Source organism: Dama dama, chromosome 18 (genome assembly GCF_033118175.1).
Source record: "Dama dama isolate Ldn47 chromosome 18, ASM3311817v1, whole genome shotgun sequence".
In the NCBI taxonomy this organism is placed as follows: Eukaryota; Metazoa; Chordata; class Mammalia; order Artiodactyla; family Cervidae; genus Dama; species Dama dama.
In genome coordinates, this window is record NC_083698.1 from 61,108,212 (window position 1) to 61,124,712 (window position 16,501).

Consider the following 16,501-nt stretch of genomic DNA (forward strand, 5'->3'; position numbering starts at 1 on the left):
GAGACAAGTGCTCCGGCCTGGTGCACTGGGAAGACCCAGAGGAATCAGGTGGAGAGGGAGGTGGGAGGGGGGATCGGGATTGGGAATACATGTAAATCCATGGCTGATTCATATCAATGTATGACAAAACCCACTGGAAAAAAAAAAAAAAGTTATTGCCTTAAAACACTTGAAGATATAGAACTAGACAGTTGATAATGAAGTGAATTAAATCAATTCTTTGCAGTTCCTATTATACTTTCTAAATATGAAATTGGAACTTTCTCCATCTTATAGACCTTATCCTACATCTCAGGTGAAGGAGCATGCTGAGATGCATACTCACCAAATCACTCTCCAAACAAAGATCAGTGATTCTAATTTCAGCCAGATTGTCTTCTGACTTTTTTTTTTTTTTTTTCTGAATTGCCATATGGACAAAGAGGAAGGCATCTTAGAAATAAAAAGTTTTTTTTTTTTTTTATTAAAAAAGGACAGTCCAGTGGTTAAGACTCTAAGCTGCCAAATTAGGGGGCAGGAGCTGGATCCCTATGGGGAAGATCCCACATGTCATGTGGTGCAGCCAAAACAAAGAAGAAGAAAACTTCTCAGTGAATGGCCCCAGCGATTCGGTTCAACTTTGGTTTCTATCTTCAGTAAGGTAGAAAGTGCACCCCTCCATGAGCTGTCAGCCTCAGCTCTCAGCTGACTAGAGTCAATGGATCTTTGAACACCTCATTTACTTTATCCCCTGCATGTTCTGCCTGAATCTCACCAGATGGAAAGGAAGCATGGCAAACCCTCAGGTACCACTGAGATTCTTCAGGGATTCCAGTAATTGGCTGTCTGTGTGAGACAGATGCCTGTGACATTGGTTTCATCATAGCAAGGTCTTGAGAGACTTGGGGAACTGGGTCCATTTGGCTAATCTTTATATTTAACACACACACACTTGTATAGAAAAAGTTTGAACATGAAATTAGGGTTAACGAAAATAACGTATGACAACTGGAACTGACTTTGACTTGCTATTTGGGGTGTATATATTTTTTATCTTACAAAGACAGGAATTTTAATCGCAGAAGATAGCTACTCTTAGGTGACCTAAAAAATAAACACTTGCCTGAAGATATAAGAATCAACACTCTCCTTACCATATTACCTATCAGAAATTACTCAGCTTACTCTCCACCCATTATCCCTTGCTCTCCTTTCATCCTACTTATCAACATCTATAATACTGAATAACTTTAAATGCTTTGCTTGAGGAACACTATTTGGTTACAAACCCAAGAATGGCTATTGAGCCTTTGACTGAGTGGATAAAGTAGGCTGGAGGTAAGGGACTGCTCAGGGCAATTTCTACAAAGGATGAGTGAAGGAAGGGCAAAGATGGGAGGTGGTGAGATACCAGAAGTAGGTCTGGAGGGGTGTTTCCAGGGAGAATTGTTGGCGTGAAGGGCTGTGTACTGAGGTTCTCCACTCCTGTGTGTCTGCTTCTGAGGACTCTTCAGTGAAAGATCTATGACCAGTCCATTTGCTGAGGAATTGGTCTGTTTTAGGATGTATCAACGGAGAAGGCAATGGCACCCCACTCCAGTACTCTTGCCTGGAAAATCCCATGGACGGAGGAGCCTGGTAGGCTGCAGTCCATGGGGTCGCGAAGAGTCAGACAGGACTGAGCGACTTCACTTTCACTTTTCACTTTCATGCACTGGAGAAGGAAATGGCAACCCACTCCAGTATTTTTGCCTGGAGAATCCCAGGGATGGGGGAGCCTGGTGGGCTGTCGTCTATGGGGTCGCACAGAGTCGGACACGACTGAAGCGACTTAGCAGCAGCAGCAGCAGGATGTATCAAAATTGCCAAGTCTTTGGATGTGAGGAGAGCAGAGCCTGGGTGCTATGAGTAATGTTTGTGGGAAGAACTTCTGTGGTATAATTAGCAGACACAGGTTTTCACACAAAGTGCCTCCCTACTCATTAAGAAGAACTTGGGTTTGGTTAATCAAGGACCGAGTTCTTGGGAAGGGTAACGGGTAGATTGGGAGTAGGAGATAGAGCCACTGCTGCTTGCCTAATCTTGTTAAAAGAAACCTGTTTTTTTTCTTTTCTTTTTGCCAATTGGGGTGTAGTTGCTTTATAATGTTGCGTTAGTTTCTGCTGTACAACAAATGAAATGTGTACATGCTCCTCCCTGTCGTCCCTCCCTCCCGCCCCACTAGTCATCACGAGCGCCGAGCTGAGCTCCTTGTGCCATACGGAAAAGCCCAGTGTTGTTTGGGACACGATTTCCCAGCCCCAGGTGAGGAATCAGCATTGACTTAAGCTAACCATGGGATCTCACTTCTCTACACTAGTGGTTCTCTACACTATGACCTGGTTCTGGCCAGTGGGATATAGGAGGGGACATTTGCTATGTGATTTCTAGGGACAAGTTTTTTCTCTAATAAAAGAGAGGTCTGCACTAAGAGAAAGCCCTTTCTTCCTGCTTGGACCGTTATTATGTGAGGATGCAATGCTTGGAGCTTTGGCAGCCATCTTGTGACCCTGAGAAGATGGCCAACACAAGTGCAGAAAAGCAGAACAACCTTGGAACTAACTACCTATCTCCAGAAATTTTCTTAGGTGAGATAAATAAATACATGTGTGGTTTTCTTTTGTTTTACTTTTCTCCATTATTTGTAAATTAAAAAAAAAAATCTTAAAAGGTGATGGGAGATGAGGCAGTTGCAGCCACTGACACAGCCTGTTCTTGGATGAAACTTTGCTACAGGAGGAAGCAGGAACCCAGAGCTGCAAATACAAGGAAGCACCGGCTGGAAAGGGATTTTTTTTTTTTCTCAGGAGGGGAGGAAACTTGCTTTGTCCACAGTAGCCAGGACCTAGCACAATGCTGGCCACTCCCGGGAAGTCAATCAAGCCTTGAGGCGGCGGGCCGAGGATGGACAAGGCAGGGACTGGAAGGGTTAGTTGGGTCCTGACAGTGTAGCGCTCTCCCACTAAGCTCATTCACTCGGGCCACATGGAAACACAGGGCCGGAGGACAGATGCCCACGCGCCTGAGAGCTGGGCGTGGGTCTGGAAAGCAAAGCTCCCCCGCTGATAAGCTTTTGTGTCCAGTCTCCTGGTTCCACATGGTTGTGGTTAAGCAAGCCCTGTTGTTAGTCAGTTTTCCTGATACATGCAGCTGACACAGAACCCAAGTTTTTTCCCCACTTTGTCTACAGGCTAGATGAAGTCAGATGCTTCACTGTCCTCACCTGGAGTGCAGAGTCGGAGTTTCCAAGTCGCAGCCTGAGGCAGCTGCAGAATTGAGGTAGTGATCTGGGGTTGTTTAGGCTTTGCTCTGGTTGCCAGGTAGCATGCTGGGGTCTGGTCCCCACAGAGGTCTCTCTCCATCCTTCACCTCCATCTACACTCCTGCCTCCTGTGGAGAATGGCATTTGCTGACTGGAGCAGCAGCCCCTCACTTGGAGGGAGAGCCCAGAGGCAGCTCAAGCTCAGTTGGACTTGGGTGTGTTCTGCTTGGCTGGGATCCCTTCAGCCCAGACAAGACTCCTGGAACTCCCCACAGCTCACTAGTATAGACACAGTGCTCCACCTGAACCATCCCAGTCCCCTCTGAGGTGTTCTCTGTTGTGCTCTCTACCCCTTCTTTCTTTTCCTCCATGCCCCACATCTTAAGCTCTAGTACAAGTCCTGCTACCGCGTTTACTTAAAGGGTAAGTCATTTAACATTTCTATCTCACAGTTTCCATGTTGCTGGGTAATTACACCTGTATTTAATTGTTACTGTGGGGACCAGAGGAAGTGGAAATGCCCTGGTCTCAGGTGGGCATTGCTGTTTCTCCTGCTTTGACCTCCTGATCTGGTTAGGCTGCCCCTGGGTGTCCCCCTGGGGGTCGGGACCCAGCCCCCTCCTCAAACAACGGAGCTGGTGACTTGTCCTTTGGTCATCAGGCCATGGCTTCATCGTCTGCTGCGACCCTACTTCTATTCTGAATAAATAGCCTGTTAGACAAACTGGCAAAAGAGTTCTTCAAATGTTAAAATATAGACAAAGCAAATGCACACAGATCTAAACCACCTCTGTCATTTTCAAAATGCTGCAGATTTGATAAATGGTGGGAGTCTGACATAGCACAGTGGTTAAGAACATGCGTGGGTCTGAGTCAGAGAGACCTAGATTTGAACCTTCATAAACTTGGACAGGTAGCTTAATCCCCCTGAACCGTTTCCTTGCCCATAAAATGGGATTAATCTAAGCTTGACCCTTGCTGTGTTACAGTGATGACGACGATAAAGTGACATGCCAGTAGGTGTTGATATTTTACTATGGCCAGCATTTTATAGAGAGAGTTCAATGGCAAATTTCTTACTATCTTCACCCATTTCACAGAAGAAGAACCTAAAAAAATAGAGATGTGAGATCATCTCCCAACATCACCCAGCTGTTAATTGTGGAGCTGGGCTTCAAATCTAGGACATTATCAGAAGCCCTGCCCTGACCAATCAGCTAAGTGCTGCATCTACCAAATCCCCCAGCTCATAGGAAGTGCTTAAGGGGGACTCTCTATGATTATTATCGTTATTAAGCACATTGACTGAAGAATCATTAGACGACTTTGTTTAAAATTCCTTAAAATGTTCCAAAGAAGGTAAAATAATAATACAAGCTAACAGATGCAAAAACACTGAAGAATGTTAAAAAATTGGTTTTAGTTTATAATATAACTTATGATCATATAAATTATTTTAGAAGAGAAGATCCCCAACTTCCTGTTGTCAGATGTGGTCTGCTGGCTTGTTCTTGTGTATATCAGCTTCTTATAGCTTCTTGGCACCATTTTTGCCTTCCTGCTGGGCTTTTCATGCCCTTGATGGAGCCTCCCAGACAGGCACTGGGGACCAGGCTCCTCAGTCTGGCTTTTCTCTCCCACAGGGCTGGGCCCTGGGCCTGCCCCATACTGGCCACGTGTAACGTCCCTCCTACGTTTGTTTGTTCCACTTTATGAGTTTCTATTCTAATGGACAGGTACACAAATCTTAGTTTGGGATTTTGATAGCTAGTCTGGAGTGAGTTCATCATGATTAATTGTTAACTACTTCTCAGAGATTAGCCCATTTAATTTTCACAATGGGACTATAATTACTATTAATCTTAATACAGACATTAAAACTCTTTAAGTAGAAAAATCTAGCCAGAGGCATCGGTTTGATTTTAACTTGTGCATGTGGGAGAAATGGAAAGTGCCATCAATCTTTTCCTGGCTTAAGGAAAATTTTCAAATATTTGTACCTTCTAAAAAAGATATCAACTTAAATATCATTACACGAGCAATACATTATTAAGAAAGATCATATTTCAAGAAGTGAAAGTAGAGTTACAGATTTTAAGAGGTGAAAGTTCATTTTCATAGTCTGAGTGTCTTAGAAGACTTGTTAGAAAAGCCATCCACAAGGGCAACTTTGTGAGAGTCCTGCTTGCCTTTCTGCAGCTGGAAGAGAGGCCTGTCTTGGGGAGGTTTCTTTCATCAATAGGTGGGAGGGCATTTCTTTTTCATGGCCATTCCTGGTGTTTTTCACTAGTTACTACTGATAAAAACAAACACTACCCTGAGAAACTCAGAACCAACAAGGAGAAAAGGAAACTGGTAGAATAGGATCAGTAACAAAAGGCATAGGAGCACTGTTTATTTTGCACTCTAGAGCCCCTGCCCACACCTCCCCCCCCAACCACCTCCACTTTTTTTTTTTTTTTGACTTTGATTTTGGTTTATCCTCACTCAGCAGGCACCTAGAGTCAGGGCCCAGGCTGGGGCTGCCTGGCCCAACCATTGGTCTGTACTATGTGTGTACAGGGAACACACACACTATGTGTGTGTTTGCACTCTCCAGGGAAATGCAAGCATGTGGTCGGTCAGGTCTTAAGGGATTTGGGGGGGGGGGGGCCACCCTGCAGTGGTCTGACTTCCAGAGAGGAAGCTGGGGACATCGAGGGGGTTCAAGAGGGTGTGGCAGACACCGGCCCCTAGCGCTCAGCATCCCCCACTGGAAGCTGCTGAAGTCCTTGCCTCCCAGGTGTGCCCAGCGCGACCAGGTGCAAGTCATCGTGCGTGAACTGCATGCTAGTCACGTGGCTGCCATGACTATGGACCACAAGGCTCGGTGCCTTGGCGCATGCGCAAAGGTACTGGAAGTGGTGCACTTTGCAGAAGCAGTTGTCCACAGCCTCCACGCTGGTTGGGGAAGTCGCTCATGGAGTTGATATCCGTTCTGTCCCAGCTATCTGGCCACATGCCATAGCCATGGAAGCCCAGCACGCAGGTGTAGGTGGCCCTCTCCGGGTCTCAGCTCTCATAGTGATCCCTTGTCAGCCTCCAGCCCCTAGTGAAGGATCTCATAGTCACCAGAGCTGGACATGATGAAGTTCCCATTCTTGGACCAGGCTAGGTGAGTGATAAGGCTGCAATGACCCACTCAGCGGCCAAAGCAGTTGGACTTGGTACTATCACTCTTCTTCATCCTGTGCTGTACCCTGGGATGTGATGAAATACAGGAGGCCTAGTTAAATTTGAATCTGAAGTTTAGTAAACAGTTTTTTAGTATAAGTATATCCTATGTAATATTTGGGACATACTTATATTAGAAAGGTATTTCCTGTTTATTTGAAATTTAAATATATCTGGGCTCCTGTATTTTTATTAAACTGACCAAGCCTAGTTTAGGAGGCTGTCCTGTCTTCATTGCATCAACAGGCTTTTGTCTTCTAGCTTCCCATTGGGTTTGATCAGTGGGAGACATTGGTAGGAGGGAAGGTGAAGGAAGAGGAGGAGGTGGGGGTATTCTCCTCAGACTCAGTCCAGATTGACCACAGCTCTGGGGTTGGGTAGCTGCTCCCTTGCCTGACTCTCAGGCCTCTGAGTGGTCTGTCTCTCCTGCCTTTGCTGATCCTGGGATACTATGCTCTCCCTTTTTGGTTTTTCTTTATTTGGCCTCATCACACAGCATGCAGGGTCTTAGTTCCCCTCCCGGGAACCCCTCCTGTGGTGGAAGTGCAGAGTCTTAACCACTGGTCTGCCTAACCATTCCCTCTTCTTGGTTTTTCTATACTCTGCCCATACCTTTGTAGATGAGACCATTTTTTAGAAAAATTATTTATTTTTTAATTGAAGGATAATTTCTTTACAGAGTTTTGTTGTTTTCTGTCAAACATCAACATGAATCAGCCATAGGAGACCCTTTGTTTATCACTTATATTGTCCAGTTTGGAGGTGCTGCCTCCTTCCTGTTATACCCTAATTGATAAAACATGTCATGTTTTACATGTAAAGAAGACAATTGTTATCTCTCTTTTATAGATGAAACCAATGAGGGTCAGAGAAAGGTTAAGTAACTTGCCTAGGGTTTCAGTGGTACACATGACAAGAACTAGACAACAAACCCAAATCTGTCTATTCTCAAACTCAGTTTGCTACTATGCCCTACTTTATTAACGAGTTTGAGGAGCCTCGAGGCTAGAGCTGCAGGACAGGTGACATGAGCTTGCTTATGCTTTTACACCAGTGTTCAGAGGCAGAGACAGATGCTGTGAGGTAGACTGTCTTTGGTCCCAGTTCTTTAGTCCTCCCTTTGGGTTGGGCCTACTTCCCTGCCTTCTTTTTCCCCCATAACACCAGTGTTTGTTGCTTTATATAAATACTGCATTTAAAGACCATTCCCTGCCTTCTTGACTTGGGTTTGGCTGTGCGAGTTGCTCTGGCCTATAGAATGATGTAAAAGTGGTGGATGCCATAGATAAACCTCAGTGAGCCCAGTGGAATCTGTGAGACCCAGAAAGACAGAGGAGGGGAGCAGCCCTGAGAACAATGAGGAGGGAGAAGCAGGGCTCCAGGTAGAAAAGTGGGGTTGGGACAGGGGGGCAGGGCAATTTCTGATTGGCTGATGTCATTCAGTATTCAAGAATATGTTTCTAAAAAAAATCAACAACAATAACAAAAAATCAACAGACTGGTTTTAGAAAGCTGGTACATCTTAGCTTAGTCTAATTTTTATAGAGGCTTTTTTTTTCCCCTCCAATTTTCTGGTTTGTGAAAGTGGAAGCAACGGTGACCCAAAGATTTCATTTTTAAAAAAATGGCAGAATTTAAATTTTCAAAAGGAGTAAGTAAAGAAATCTCATGAATTTATCATTTTGCTGGGTAAGCTTTGAGAATATTGTCTTGACAGGAGGACAAATGTAAAAACCATTTCCTAACTCTAAGGGTCTTTGTGAAAAATATTCTTAGCTCAAGACTATAAAAACAGGCAACAGACCAGATTTGGCTCAGGGGCCATTGTTTGCTTCTTAACATAAAACACCCTGAGTATGTTTAAATATAACAGCTGGCAATACTGAAGATATTGCAATTAGTTGTTCCTTTTCCTATGTATTTCTGCTGTGATTTTATGTGTCCTTGTATATGGTATATGGTATAATGTATATGATGGTGTGATCAGTCACCTAGAGCCAGACATCCTGGATGTGAAGTCAAATGGGCCTTACAAAGCATCATTATGAACAAAGCTAATGGAGGTAATGGAATTCCAGCTAAGCTATTTCAAATCCTAAAAGATGATACTATGAATGTGCTGCACTCAATATGCTAGCAAGTTTGGAAAACTCAGCAGTTGCCACAGGACTGGAAAAGGTCAGTTTTCATTCCAATCCCAAAGAAAGGCAATGCCAAAGAATGTTCAAACTACTGCACAATTGCACTCATCTCACATGCTAGCAAAGTAATGCTCAAAATTCTCCAAGCCAGACTCCAGCAGTACATGAACCATGAACTTCCAGATGTTCAAGCTGGTTTTAGAAAAGGCAGAGAAACCAGAGATCAAATTGCCAACCTCCGTTGGATCATCAAAAAAGCAAGAGAGTTCCAGAAAAACATCTACTTCTGTTTTATAGATTACGCCAAAGCTGTTAACTGTGTGGATCACAACAAAGTGTGGAAAATTCTGAGAGATGGGAATACCAGACCACCTGACCTTTCTCCTGAGAAACCTGTATGCAGGTCAAGAAGCAACAGTGAGAACTGAACATGCAACAACAGACTGGTTCCAAATAAAGAAAGGAGTATTTCAAGGCTCTATATTGTCACCCTGTTTATTTAACTTACATGCAGAGTACATCATGTGAAATGCCAGGTTGGATGAAGCACAAGCTGGAATCAAGATAGCCCAGAGAAATATCAATAACCTCAGATACACAGGTGACACCACCCTTATGCCAGAAAGTGAAGAAGAACTAAAGAGCCTCTTGATGAAAGCGAAAGACTAGAGTGAAAAAGTTGGCTTAAAACTCAACATTCAGAAAGCTAAGATCATGGCATCTTGCCCCATCATTTCATGGCAAATAGATGGGGAAACAGTGAAAGACATTTTGGGGGGCTCCAAAATCACTACAGATGGTGACAACAGCCATGAAATTAAAAGATGCTTGCTCCTTGGAAGAAAAGCTATGACCAACCTAGACAGGATATTAAAAAGCAGAGACATTACTTTGCCAACAAAGGTCTGTCTAGTCAAGGATGTGGTTTTTCCAGTATTCATGTGTGGATGTGAGAGGTGGACTATAAAGAAAGCTGAGCACCAAAGAATTGATGCTTTTGAACTGTGGTGTTGGAGAAGACTCTTGAGAGTCCCTTGGACCGCAAGGAGATCCAACCAGTCCTTCCTAAAGGAAATCAGTCCTGAGTGTTCATTGGAAGGACTGATGCTGAAGCTGAATCTCCAATACTTTGGCCACTTGATGTGAAGAAGTGTCTCATTTGAAAAGACCCTGGTGCTGGAAAAGATTGAAGGTGGGAGGAGAAGGGGACGACAGAGGATGAGATGGTTGGATAGCATCACCGACTCGATGGACATGAATTTGAGCAAGCTCCAGGAATTAGTGATGGACAGGGAAACCTGGTGTACTACAGTCCATGGGGTCGCAGAGTCAGACATGACTAAGCAACTGAACTGATAATGTATATGTCTTTCTACCTTAGTGAGCATAGATTGATACACACAACCCACGTACAAATTTCATATAAAATTGAAAGAATATTTTTACATACATATGTTTTATATTATCTATAATTAAAAACAACATCATAGAATTATGTTTGTTGTTTTTGTTTCAGACACTTGCTCAAAACTGGGTGGGAGGGGACAAAACAGAATAATCAGCCCAATATGTGCAGATATCCTTTAAAGTCTGAGGGAATTACAGATATTAGATTTCCTTTCCTAGCTTTATTTCCTACTATAGGGTAATGGCAGTTAAGAGCAATTGAAGCACTCTTGCTAATAGCCTTTAGATTTCAATCACAGGACTTTTGGCAGAAATTCACCCACAATAAAACCCATGGGGCCTTGCTGGGAAATCAGTGGCATACTTGCTTCTCTCTTCCTGCTTCTGTCTTGGACAGATCCCTGCATCTTCCCTGCTCTGCCTTCACATGGCTTCAGGTTCCTGCTAAGAACAGTGCTGCAGGCAGCCACTACCAGTCAAATGCAGGCACACTAAACCAAACTGATTTGTCACGTGTGTGATATTTTTGTCTCAGTCTTCATCTAAGAATGCTTAGTTGTTGAAATTTATCATAAGAAGAACAGTTGAAAAAACTGTGAAGGGAGATTCATGTGACTTTCAAATTTGGTCTTTTTTTTTTTTTTTTTTACTTAGACCAAGAAATCTAATTTTTTTTTTTTTTCATTCTTTGCTTCTTTGAAGTGATTCAGTTTAATTTAACACAGCTGAGGCAAAACATGAAATTAAGTAGCATAGAAACATATGGGGAAAGTAGCGTCCACAGATCAGCCCTGGGATTTTGGTAGATGACATTCTTCAAGCAAATGGATGGAAGCCAGGGGTTGCTGGATTATAGAGAGGAACAGTTCCAAGATACTCATTCTTTCCTGATTAGACCACCCCTGGATCATGGTCTTCTGTCTTGGAATTCAACTTTAAGGGAATTCAACTTTAAACAACAACTAGAGAGTATTAAAAGCAGCACAATGGAGGAGAACAAAGGGCCAGAGCAGCCTGTCATATGGGGATGAGCTGATGAAGCCAACAGTTGGCTTGGAAAAGAGAAGATTGGTGGGAGCACAATAGGTATCTTCAGATATAATTTTATCACCTAGAAGAAGGCACAGGTTCATTCTGTGTTGCTTTAGGGAATCTTTTAAATAATTGGATTAAAAAATTGTGGTTGAATACAAAGAGCATGAAATTTACCATCATAATCATTTATAAGTGTACAAGTCAGTGGTGTTACATAAATTCACATTGTTGTACAACCAATCTCCAGAACTTTTTCTTCTTGCAAAACTGAAACTCTATACCCATTAAAGAACTCCCCATCTCTTTCTCCCCCAGCTCCTGGTAATTACCATTCTACTTTCTGTTTCTGGTAGCTTGACAACTCTAGGTACTTCATAAAAGTGAAATCATACAGTATTTGTCTTTTGTGACTGACTTGTTTCATTCAGCATATGTCCTAAAGGTTCATCCATATGATAGCATGTGACAGAATTTCCTTTTTTTCAAGACCGAATAATATCTCACTGAATGTGTTTAGCACATTTTCTTTATCCATTCATCTCTTGATGGACATTTGGGTTGGACTTTTGGCTATTGTGAATAATGCTGCTCTGCACAGGGAAATCTTCTTGAGATTCTGCTTTCAATTCTTTTGGGTACATATCCAGAATTGGTATTGCTGGACATCATATGATAATTCTATGTTTAACTTTTTGAGAAACTACTACAGTATTTTCCATAGCAGCTGGGCCATTTTATATTGTTATCAACAGTGCACAGAGTTCCAATTTTTTTCATATCCATGCCAATACAAAGATATAGTATAAAATACAATATTGTTGTGTTAGTCGCTCAGTTGTGTCCGACTCTTTGCGACTCATGGACTGCAGCTCACCAGGCTCCTCTGTCCATGAGATTTTCCAGGCAAGGATACTGGAGTATTTTTTTGATAGTGGCCATCCTGGTGATTGTGGTGAGGAGCGTTTTGTAACCTATGGGAACCCATGCTCCTTTTGAAGGAAAAAAAAGTCTCAAGCCCTTTAAAAATGGTATTTGAAATTTCAAAATAAATTTAATATCTTATCCCTAAACAAATCTCAGCAATGGTAAATTTACTTTGCTTTCCCAATCAAACAGATCCTAAAGTTTCACCAGGGAGATTTTCTTTCTCCCTGCAATAAAGTTTTTCATCAGAATTTCCAGAGCAGGGGTTGGCAAATAATAGTTCACTGATCAGATGTAGTCTGCTATTGTTTTTGTCTATTCCTAGAACTAAGAATGATTTTTACATATTTTTGATGGTTGGGAAAAAATCAAGAATATTTTTTGATATTCTTATACAAGAATAATATTTTGTGACAAGTGAAAATTGTATTACGTTCAAATTTGAGTGTCCAATTCAGTTCTCAGGCGGGGCTGTATGCTGGTTCAGCCCCAGCTGAGAGTGGGCCGAAGTGCAGAGCCCTGGAAAAAGGAGAGAAGCTTAACTACAGTTTGGTTAACAAGCATTTGGTTTGACTGATCAGTGGAGATGAAACAGTTCAGCTAATCATTTATGAAGCAAAGAATGGGAATTTGTAGGGTCACTGTTTACCCTTGTCATAAGTAAGCAAAGGGACATTCTTGAGTGTTAGTTAAGTCATCTGTGAAAGGGTGATTTTTTTGATTGTAAGCTGTTTTCCAGGACATGAAAGGATGGGGGATTTCTCCACCATCACTGTTTCAGGTAATATTCAACACTGTCAGTGGTGAAACTCCCAGGATCCAAAGTTAATCAATTTGTGACATCCTCGAAGGATGCTGAGGGGTGAGTCAGATTTTTCCAAGGCCCTTAATGCACACTCTCCTGAGCATCCACTGGTGGAAGTCTGGCTGGATGGGAGTACTCCTGACCTTGATTGAAGAGGTCAGTGGCCTGAAAAAGGAAAGGCAAGGGTTTGAGAATGAGATCACCTACAGCTGGCATATTCTCTAACAACTCCCTCTTTAACCAAGCTCTAGCTCACCATATGTGGTCCTTTTTTTTTTTTTTTTTTAAATGAAAGAAGAAAAAAGACAAGATTGTTTTAAGTTTTCCAGGCTTACCACTTCCCACTTAGAGGAGAACTGGGGAGAATGTGATTATCAACAGCAGCATCAACAGTCAAACTCTTAGTTGAGCTATGTCCCCCTTTTGGAGAGGGTGTGTGTGTGTTCTGGGGAAAGGCTTGGGTCAGCCAGTATGGCAGGCGGTGGTGGGGTTAGGAGGGGGCTGAGAACTTAGGGTAGCTCTTTACCATTCCATTCAGAAGTATTGTTGTTGTTCAATTGCCAAGTCATGTTTAACTCTCTGTGACCCCATGGAGTGCAGCACGCCAGGCTTCCCTGTTCATCCTCTCCCGGATTTTGCCCAAGTTCATGTCCATTGAATCGGTGATGCCATCCAACCGTCACATCCTCTGTCACCCTCTTCTCCTTCTGCCTTCAGTCTTTCCCAGCATCAGGGTCTTTTCCAGTGAGTCAGCTATTTGTATCAGGTGGCCAGAGTATTGGAAGTTCAGTTTCAGCCTCAGTCCTTCCAGTGAATATTCAGGGTTCATCTCCTTTAGGATTGACTGGATTGATCAGCTTATTGTCCAGGGGACTCTCAAGAGTCTTCTCCAGCACCACAATTTGAAAACATCAATTCTTTGGCATTCTGCCTTTTTTATGGCCCAGCTGTCACATCTGTACATGACTACTGGAAAGACCATAGCCTTGACTATACAGACCATTGTCAGCAAAGTGATGTCTTTACTTTTTAACACACTGTCCAGATTTGCTTTCCTGCCAAGAAGCAATCATCTTCTAATTTCACAGCTGTAGTCATCAACCACAGTGATTTTAGAGCCCACAAAGAGGAAATTTGTCCCTGCTTCCACCTTTTCCCCATGTATTTTCCATGAAGTGATGGGACCAGATGCCATGATCTTAGTTTTTTAAAAATTAATTTATTTACTTTAATTAGTTTTTCTTTAATGTTGAGTTTTAAGCTGGCTTTTTCATTCTCATCTTCCACCCTGATCAAGAGGCTCTTTAGTTCCTCTTTGCTTTCTGCCATTTTAGTGTGGTATCATCTGCATATCTGAGGTTGTTGATATTTCTCCTGGCAATCTTGGTTCCAGCTTGTAACTCATCCAGCCTGGCTTTATGTTTATATATTTTCCCAATAGATAGAGCCAAAGTGGAGTATGTACTCTTAAGTAAGCCCAGGACATCTCACCTTCTTCCATGCTCACAGTTACATTATTGCTAATGATGCCTATGTCATATTTGCAGGAAAAAAATCAAGTCAAGGTCCAAGAATAGGAAATATCTGCCCAGAGAGCTCCCTCTCTAAAAGGTCCTTTGCCCAGAGAGAGGATTTCTGTTTGTCCATCAAGTGAGCAAGAATAAAAAGTGCTTAAAAATAATCAAGAGTTTAATATAGCCATACACCCAAATGGGTTGACAGACACAGTTGCACCCTTTTGTGTGCTCTGAGATGGATTCCTGATATTGGCAGAGGTGAGAGACACTCCTCATGGTCCTTGCATGGTGTGGGGATCATGGTGTGTATTTGTCTAAAAGGTGGAGGATGCCACATGTGATGTTAGCTCAGGACCTCGGACTTCAGCTTCTGCCCACTTCACAGGAAATAGTGCCAAGGACAGATTGCTGTTTTGGACCCATAAATAGTGTAAATAAGCTTCCCAGGTGGCACTAGTAGTAAAGAACCTGTCTGTCATAGCTGTTCCATTTCAGTTAATCCTCTGACTTAAATGCCAGTTGAGCATCCTAAAACCCTTGTCCTTACCTCCTCCCATCTTGAAGCTTGTTGATTTGGAGGCTAACGTCATAATAATACCACTGTTCACATACTTATTTGTATGCCATTTCACAGATGACAGTGTCCAGAGTCTTATCAGTGCTGGGCACTGAGGGAGGAGGGCTCCCAGGCATCCCTGATAAAGTCAGTCTCCCTTCGCACAGATGCTGTGTATTTCAGCGGCCCCCAGCCTTTTTGGCACCAGGGACTGGTTTCCTGGAAGCCGGTTTTTCCAAGGACTGCAGGAGGGATAGTTTCTGGATGATTCAAGTGCCTTACATTTACTGTGCACTTTATTTCTATTTTTATTCCATGAGGTCTACCTCAGATCATCAAGCATTAGATTGTGAGGTTAGGGACCCCTGGTATATTTCACAATTTTCTTGCTTCACAATTCAATGCCTGAGAACTTCCAGGTGGGAAGCAGTGAGGATAGGAGGCTAGGTTTAGAAAGGTAGTCCCAGGCACAAGATTCAGCTCCATTACTAACTAACCATTTGTGACCTTGGGCAAGACCTAAAATTTCTCTGAGTAACAAACAGGGTTTTAAGTAGAATAAGTAAGGGGTGTGCATGCTCAGCTGTGTCCGACTTTGCAACCCCAAGGTCTGTCATCTGCCAGGCTCCTCTGTCCATGGGGTTTTCCCAAAAGAATGCTGGAGTGGGTTGCTGTTTCCTCCTGCAGGGTATCTTCTTGACCCAGGGATCGAATCCATGCCTCCTGTGTCTCCTGGATTAACAGGATTTTAGTTCTTGAAGCAACCCCAGGTTGTTCTTCCTGCTTCTGGATCCAAGTTAGGTGTCACCGCCTTTGCACTGCAGTCAGAAAAGGGAGGGGGCAGCAGGGCAGGCCCATTGATAGGGTCTCTGATTGCTCTGGGTTCCCTTCAAGGAAACCCTGGTGCCTGCCTCCCTGCTTTCCTGAGGAGAACCAGCAGAGTTGCTTCCCCTTACACCATGGCTGCCCTCTCTGGCCTCAGCCCCACTCCAGGATGAGGGCATGGGGAGGAGTCATGCTGGGAAGGGGATTGCCAAGCCTGGCTTTGCAGGAAAGCACAGCCTGGAAGAGTAATGGTATTAGCCCTAAGAAGAGAAGAGAAGAAAACAAATGTAGGCTCCTCCTCTGCCTTGGCTAAACCTTTCATCCTCCCCAGGGACAGTGGCGGCCCAGGAGTGTCGGCAGGAGCGGGAAGAAGGTGCCAGTCCTTTGGCCCCAGGTGAACAAAGTACAGAAAGTAGAGGAAGAAAGTCTCTCTCCTTTAATGCCACTCCCCTTCCTCCCCTCCAATCCCCAGTAAAGTCTCGGGACAACATCTGCACACGGACCCCTCCAAGTGTCGTCATCCACCCTGGATCATCAGACAGGCGCAGACACCGCCCGGGTCCTCCTCAGTCCACCCGGGGTGGGCACGCAGCCCTCCCTGCAGCGTCCTCCTTCTCCCCGGCGCCGAGGAGGGGCTGCCACCCGCGGAGTCAGAGGCGGAGCAGAGGCTGGAGGTGCCCCGGCGCGAGAAGACTGTAAACCTTTGGCAGGCAAGGGGTGTGGGTCCCACCGGGAGCCTTGGCAGCTCACCTGGGCCCAGCCCGGCCCCCTGAGATGGGCTCCGTCTCCTCAGCGCTG